We start from the raw sequence: 7,515 nt of genomic DNA, 5'->3' as shown, positions 1-7,515 counted from the left end.
TCAACAGGTGTTGAAAAGGTGGATCTGGCTACACACACACACACACACACATTACACACACCACACACACACAGACACACCACATCACACACGCTGCATACCACACTACACACACACTACACCAGGCAAACATATTACACATACACTATACACACTGCACACATCGCACATACCACACACTTCACCACACACACACACCACACTGCACACATCTCACAGCCATGCCCCACACCCACACCCACACCCACATCCCATACCACACACATCACACATACACACCACAGAGACCACACTACATACCACACATACACATCACACATACACATCACACACACCACACAGATTTAAGCTTCACTGCCAAGTATGCTCCCTATAAGAGGATCTTAACGTATTTTTTTTTTGTATTTATTTATTTTTTATTGACAAACTGCCTCCCTCCCATGCTGGGGTCTTCTAACCAGGCTCATTCCTCCAGCTGCTGGGAAAGGGGCTCAAGGGGCCATCCAGTCTCGCTGGCATGCTGGATGTGGGGTGGGGAGGCGGGGAGGATGGGCTTGAGCAGACCATGAGGCACACCCATCTTCCTGCAGGAATGCCTTGCTCTCTGATTATCAGTGGGCAGCAGGGAACTTTGGCTTTGGACCCACCACCATCCTCCTAGAGAAGAGGCAAACAGAGCTAAAGAGGACGGCAGGGGTCAGCTGCTGCTCAGCCTCCCTCTTCTGGTGGAGAAGACAACGGAAGTTCAGAGAAGTGAAGCAGCCTGGCCAAGCTCCCTTAGGCACCACGGGGAATGGGGATCAGGCTGATATTTTTTCAGGCCATCCAGCTGTTTTACAGACACCCAGATCTGGGGAGCAGGGAACCTAAGGACAAGAGGGAGAGCACATTCCCTGGAGAGAAGGAGAAGCAGAGGCCGTGAACAAGCTTCTAGAAAGATGAAGAGGCAAAGCTCCAGATGTGGTGTAGCTCCCCTGACGTGAAGCAGCTGGAGAGCTGGGGTCAGGCTCATCAGCCCTGAGGAGGTGAGTCCATGGGGAGGTGTTTCCCGCTGCTTCATGGTCTCAGTGGGCACCCTGGCAGGCGAGGGCCTGGAGGCTGTTCATGCCCCCTTGTCTGTCCCAGCTTCTAAGTGATCTCGGTTTGGATGTTCTACTCTGCTTGGCTTTCTGTCTAGGACTGGAGTCTGCTGGGAGGAATTTGCCATAATCTGCTATTCTTGCTTTCAAAGTCACCAAGGGACGCAGACAGGAGACATATGCTCAGTGTGAACGAGACATCACAGCTAAAATCATCATTTTTCTAGTTGCAACCAATTGGATTTTACAGGACTAAGTAATTAGACAAAAAGTCATAAGCGGACAAAATAAGAGCTTTCTGCCAAGAACCCCTCTGCTTCAGGGTTTGAGGTTGGAATCAGCGGCCTGATTTATGGGGATCCTGTTCCCTGGGAATGCAGAACCCTGTGCCAGAGTTGTAGGGCTTCATTCCTCCTGAAGACGGCCTGGAGCAGAGACTGTCCAGGCCGCATCTGTTTTGCAGATTAGGAAAGACACACAGAAAGCACACTATTGTGCTTCTGCCACTCTCATGGCTCATGATGGCCTGAGTAAAGTGTTGATGGCCAAGCATTAACATGCAGTGCACACAACTTGGCCTTCCTTGGAGAATCTTTTTCTTTTTTAAAAAATACTTGAATACCATATTTAGAAGTCCATGACTACTAAGAGGGAAGTTTGGGCAAGATGATCCCTCTTAGGGATCCGATCCTCTTTCCAGGATAGATCTTCTGTTTTTATTTTCAACAACAACAAAAAAATAGCATGAATAGACTATACACATATCTTGGGAGTTCACTGTGTGCCAGACACTGTTCTGAGTACTTTACCTATTGTTTTCGTTAGTCCTTAGTATGGCCCAATGAGATAGGTCCCATTTTAGAGATGAAGAAACCGAGTCTCAGAGAGAGTGAGAAACTTGGACAAGGTTTCACATAATTAGGTGGCACAATCAAGATTCCAGCCCAAATAGTCTGGCTCCAGAGCATACCCTTAACCACTGTTCTTTATTTTTCCTTAACACATTCATCATTTTAAGTCCGTGTGTGTTTGCTATAGACTGACTGAATGTGTCCCCCCCCCAGTTCACATGTTGAAACTTAATGCCCAATGGGACGGTGTTAGGAAGTGGGGCTTTGGGATCTGATTAGGTCATGAGAGAGGAGCCCCCATGAATGGGGTTAGTGCCCTTATAATAGAGACCCCTTGAGTGTCCCCTTGCCTCTTTAACCACATGAGGATTTGGCATGAAGATGGTTGTCTATGAAGCAAGAAGCAGGTCTCACCAGACACCAAATCCATTGGCACTTTGATCTTGGACTTCCCAGCCTCCAGAACTTTGAAAAATGAATTGTTGTTTCAAAGTCATCCAGCCTGTGTTACCTTTGTTATAGCAGCCTGAATGGACTAAGACAGTGTTAGAGGTGGGCCTGGGCTGGGGTTTTCTAGATGAGTCTTCTTGTGTGTAGATCTGATGTAACCTTTCCAACTTGCTAGGACATTGTAGAGCATTCTGGGGATAGGACTGATTTTCAGTGCCCTGAGCCAGGTAGGTAGCATGGCTTCTGGTGGGGGCATCAGCACTGCCTTATGGAGGAAATGTGAGAAAGAAGGAGAGTGGAAGGCAGCCTCCCAGATGTCCCTCATGATCCCTGCCTTCTGGTAATCCCTTCTCCTTCAGTGCATGCTGGACCTATCAACTGACTTCTAACAAATAGAATATGGCAGAAATGATGGGATGCCACTGTGGAGATTATCTTCCATCTTGGCTGCTCCCATTCTCTTGGATCACTCATCCTTGGAGAATCTAGCTGCCGTGTCGTATGGTAGCTCTGTGCCATATGGAAAGGGTGAGGTCTTTCAACAACCAAATAAGTGAGCCCCAAAATGGATCTCCTCTTACCCACCCCCCTCCAATCAGGCGTTTGGATGAAACCATAGCCCTGGTTGACAGCTTGACTGAAACCTCATGAGGGATCTTGAGCCAGAGGCACTCAGCTAAACCACATCTGGATTCCTGACCAACAGAAATTGTAAAATGATAAACATTTGTTGTTTTCAGCTACTAAGTTTTAGGATAATTTGTCACACAGCAATAGATAATTAATACAAGGAACATCTGGCACTCATCTCCCTCAGGTGTCCCCGAAGAGCTCTGATGGAAAAAGGCTTGGGCAATCCGTGGGTTTTCATCAGCCCCCATTGCTGTGTCCTGGATGTGCCATGAACGTGTAGGTGTTACCTGATGTCTAAGGGCTGGCAGGAAGGAAAGCTGTGTTTGGACTAACCAGTGGGGTACGAACAACTTGCCTGCACATGCTGGGCATGGAGGAGGAGACAGACGACTCAGGCTCATAGGAGCCACAGCCACCCCAATAAGTTTTAGTGCATGCTCTTCCTACCCTTTTACCCTGATTCTTTCACCAAAGGTGGAATCTGTCAGAGAGCTTTATAATATACACAGCACTTCTATGTACATTCTTTCTTGGGTTTTTCTAGTTATCCTAGGAAGCAGATAAATAAGGAAACTGAGCCCCCAAAACTTGTATAACTCTATATGGTTTACAAGTTCTCTCATATTCATGTTCTCACCCAAGACATCATGTTTATGTTTGGGCTCAGAAGGGTTGAAAACCCTGCTGGTGGGCACCCGGGTGGCTCAGCGGTCGAATGCCTGCCTTTGGCTTGGGTCATGGTCCCGGGGTCCTGGGATTGAAGTCCTGCCTCAGGCTCCCCATAGGGAGCCTGCTTCTCCCTCTGCCTATGTCTCTGCCTTTCTCTCTGTGTCTCTCATGAATAAATGAGTAAAATCTTAAAAAACAAACAAACAAACAAAAAACAACAACCCTACTTGAGCCAGGACCTGAACACAGATAAGAGACACAGAGCCTAAAGATAGCTCTCTCCTGCCCCCTGCTTGGTTTCTAAGCCCCAGTATACCTCTGAGCCTCTTCCTGCCCATTGAGGACCACAGAAGAGGTTCTCAGGAGGGGTTGAGTGGAGACGGGGGAACTAAAGAATTAGGCATCCCTTCAGAGAGAATTCTTTTTTTTTTTTTAATTGGAGTTCAATTTGCCAACATATAGCATAACACCCGGTGCTCATCCCATCCAGTGCCCCCCTCAGTGCCTGTCACCCAGTCACCCCAACCCCCCGCTCACCTCCCTTTCCACTACCCCTTGTTCATTTCCCAGAGTTAGGGTCTCTTATGTTCTGTCTCCCTCACTGATATTTTCATTTGTTTTCTCTCCTTTCCCTTTATTCCCTTTCACTATTTTTTATATTCCCCAAATGAATGAGACCATATAATGTTTGTCCTTCTCCGATTGACTTACTTCACTCAGCATAATACCCTCCAGTTCCATCCACGTTGAAGCAAATGGTGGGTATTTGTTATCTCTATTCAGAGAGAATTCTTTTTTTAAAAAAATTTTTTTATTGGAGTTCGATTTGCCAACATGTAGCATAACACCCAGTGCTCATCTCGCCAAGTGCCCCCCTCAGTGCCCGTCACCCAGTCATCCCAACTCCCCACCCACCTCCCCTTCCACTACCCCTTGTTCATTTCCCAGAGTTATATGTCTCTCATATTTTGTCACCCTCACTGATATTTTCACTCATTTTTCAGAGAGAATTCTTAAAAATGCTGAAACACCATAGAAAAATATGCAAAGGAAAAAAAGCCCTCCCCCAACCAACCAAGCAAAAAACCTCTCAAAAACACAATTAATTTTTAGCTATAATTTGGGGACAATAACATTATACTTGACTTTGAAGGTTTTTATGAAGGTTAATTAATTAATTGATGAATCAGTTCATTAAATATATGACAGAATGTCTTCTATGTGCTAAGCATTATTCTGGATACTTGGAATGTAGTAGGAAACAAGATCTAGAAAATTCCTATCCACATGGGGTATATTAAATTCTAGTGGAAAGATCTGCTTATTCTATAGGAGCTAAAAGTATGTTTAGTTTTAATTCATGTGTAGAGGTGGGCTACTTTTTCACTGAACTGTATGCCATATATACTCTTCCACTGGTTTTAGGAATTTACATATTAAAATTTTAAATTGCTTTAGTTTACTTAACCTTATCTAATTGTTGGGCATTTTGACCATTATGACTAAAGCTGCTGTAAACCATTCTCTATAAATAATTTTCAACAATTTCTTCAAACTATTTCCACAAAATAAATTCCTAGAAGGAAATTACTGGGTTAAAGATGTATTTTTGACTTTTATTAGATTATATCAGATGATGCTCCAGGAATGTTGCATCAAACTGCATAATCAGTAATGTTATTTTTTAAATCCTCAGTATTGCTAGCATTGGATTTTTGTCATTTAGTTCCTTTTTTTGCTAATTTATATGTTCAAAATGGTATTTTACAGTTGACTTGAATTTTATGAAGCTGAATATTTTTCTTTCAATGTCATATATAGAAATCTAGTCAGGCTACGTAAAGGTGTGGTAATAGCATCACAAAAATCTTAGTGACTTAAGATTTCTTAAGGTTTAATAAAGGTGATAATAAAGGTTTATTTCTTGCTCATGGCTACATTTCCAGTGTGGGTTGATCAGAGATATTGCTCTTCATTGTAGGAGCCAGACTGGTAGAGCATCCACTATTAGAAATGTTGTTGACTCCTGAGGAAGTGGAAGAGAATAACAAATTATGTTTAGGTCATTAAACACTGTGGCCTAGAAGTTGCACATGTCATTTCTTCCACCATTTCATTGACCAAAGCAAGTCTCATGACCATACCCTACTTCAAGGGCAAGGGATCTACAATTCTATCACAGTCCTAAAAGAAGATTCAGAAAAATATGAAAGAATTAATGACCACCACGTCATGATTCATTCTTTGTGTTTTTTCCTATATAAATGGACTATTTATTCTTTGGTTACTTTATGGGAGGCATTGGATTCTGAAAAAAAAAAGAAGCATAATATTGTTTATTTAATGCTCTTTTCTGAGAACATTAGACACTCATGTCATCACCATCCCACAGAATTCTTCTGAGGTCCCCTTTCCCCTTCCACCAACTCAAAACCTGCATTATCCTGGAAGTTTTTTACTTTGTCTTCACGTTTCTTTTTTGCTAAGTCATAATGACGAACTCAAGAAGTGTCCAGTCATCCTTTCCTCATTCTCAACAATGGGGCATTGTTCTCTCAGGTATTGCCTGTAGCTTTGAGACTAATTGGTGTGGAGCCCAAGGAGTTACTTTGAAGTGATCGGTTCAGTGGATTCAAGGAGTGATTACAGGATAGTGAGTTACTTGTTCCTTTTCAAAGGCAAGTCAATTTGGCTTCATTTCTGGTTAACCCAGTGCTTCCTTTGATGACACCCATGTAAAAGAGTGTTACTAGAACAATCAAAGCATATTTGCACTCCAACTTAAATACTGTTTGATGTATTTTTTGTTATCTGACTGAGAATATGGTTGTTTCAGGTAAATGCAGACCTAATTTTCCTTTTAATATAAATCTGATAACTTTAATGAGTTGACTCTTGTATTTCTCACCTGATCGAGTTCCTTGTATAAACCAACTAGAAAAGAAATAATTAAGATAGAGATTTAGTTTTCATCTGGGATAGCACCTTTAAGAAAACTATGCTGTTCTTAACAAAGATCACTATGTGCTGGTTTGAATATCCCCATTTGGGGAAAAGGGTCTCATACAGAAAGAGGTGTGAGTCACTTGTGGTCAGGTAATTACGTGTGTGGGGGAATGAATGTGTGTCTGGGAGACTGCACAGATACTGGTAACAAGTGAAGCCAAGAGTCTACTCCATTATGTCATTGATACACCCCTGCTCAAGAGGGGCAGGTTCTAGGGTACATCTCTTGCAGTTGAATGCTGGGAAGTGCCTGATGAACCAGGCATGGAAGCATTTCTGCTTGGGCTAGTGGGCTTGACAAAGGACAAGGCTCTCTTCTATTTACTCTGGGGGTGGCCTGGGGGCCTCATAAAAACTCCCAACCCTTCATGTCTCACCTAGCCCCCAGTGATTCTTAGCCCTTGCCACACATTAGAATCACCAGGGAAGCTTTGAAAAATACTGACATCTGGGACTTATCCCCTAGAGATTCTCATTCCGTTAGTCTGTGGTGAAGTCTGGGCTTCTGTATTTTTTCAAGTTGAAATCCAGTGAAGCACAAATGCTTCACATTCTTTCTGTGTCCAATGTATGAAAACATACATGTTCACCATCAAACATCAAACAACCTCACTTTGGGGCATTTGTTTTTCATACTCATGAGAAGTAATTATTTCAAGTTCATTCTTTTTTTTAAGATTTTATTTATTCATTCATGAGAGACACACACAGAGAGGCAGAGACAGGCAGAGGGAAAAGCAGGCTCCCTATGGGGAGCCAGATGTGGGACTCGATCCCAGGATCCCAGGATCATGACCTGAGTGGAAAACAGACTCTCAACCACTGAG

The 7,515-nt window shown here is 43.3% G+C and overlaps 1 protein-coding gene across 1 annotated transcript in view; it reads left to right on the top strand.

Annotated features, from left to right (window-relative positions):
- Positions 1–774: 774 nt before the first annotated feature.
- Positions 775–7,515, top strand: part of KCNE2 (potassium voltage-gated channel subfamily E regulatory subunit 2) — a 113,241-nt gene continuing 106,500 nt past the window's right edge. The window contains exon 1 of the mRNA XM_041734724.1: positions 775–1,025. The gene's annotated coding sequence lies outside the window, so the exon portion shown is untranslated. The remainder of the gene's footprint in view (positions 1,026–7,515) is intronic.

Source organism: Vulpes lagopus, chromosome 20, assembly GCF_018345385.1.
Source record: "Vulpes lagopus strain Blue_001 chromosome 20, ASM1834538v1, whole genome shotgun sequence".
In the NCBI taxonomy this organism is placed as follows: domain Eukaryota; kingdom Metazoa; phylum Chordata; class Mammalia; order Carnivora; family Canidae; genus Vulpes; species Vulpes lagopus.
This window is presented reverse-complemented; position numbering and strand designations above follow the sequence as displayed.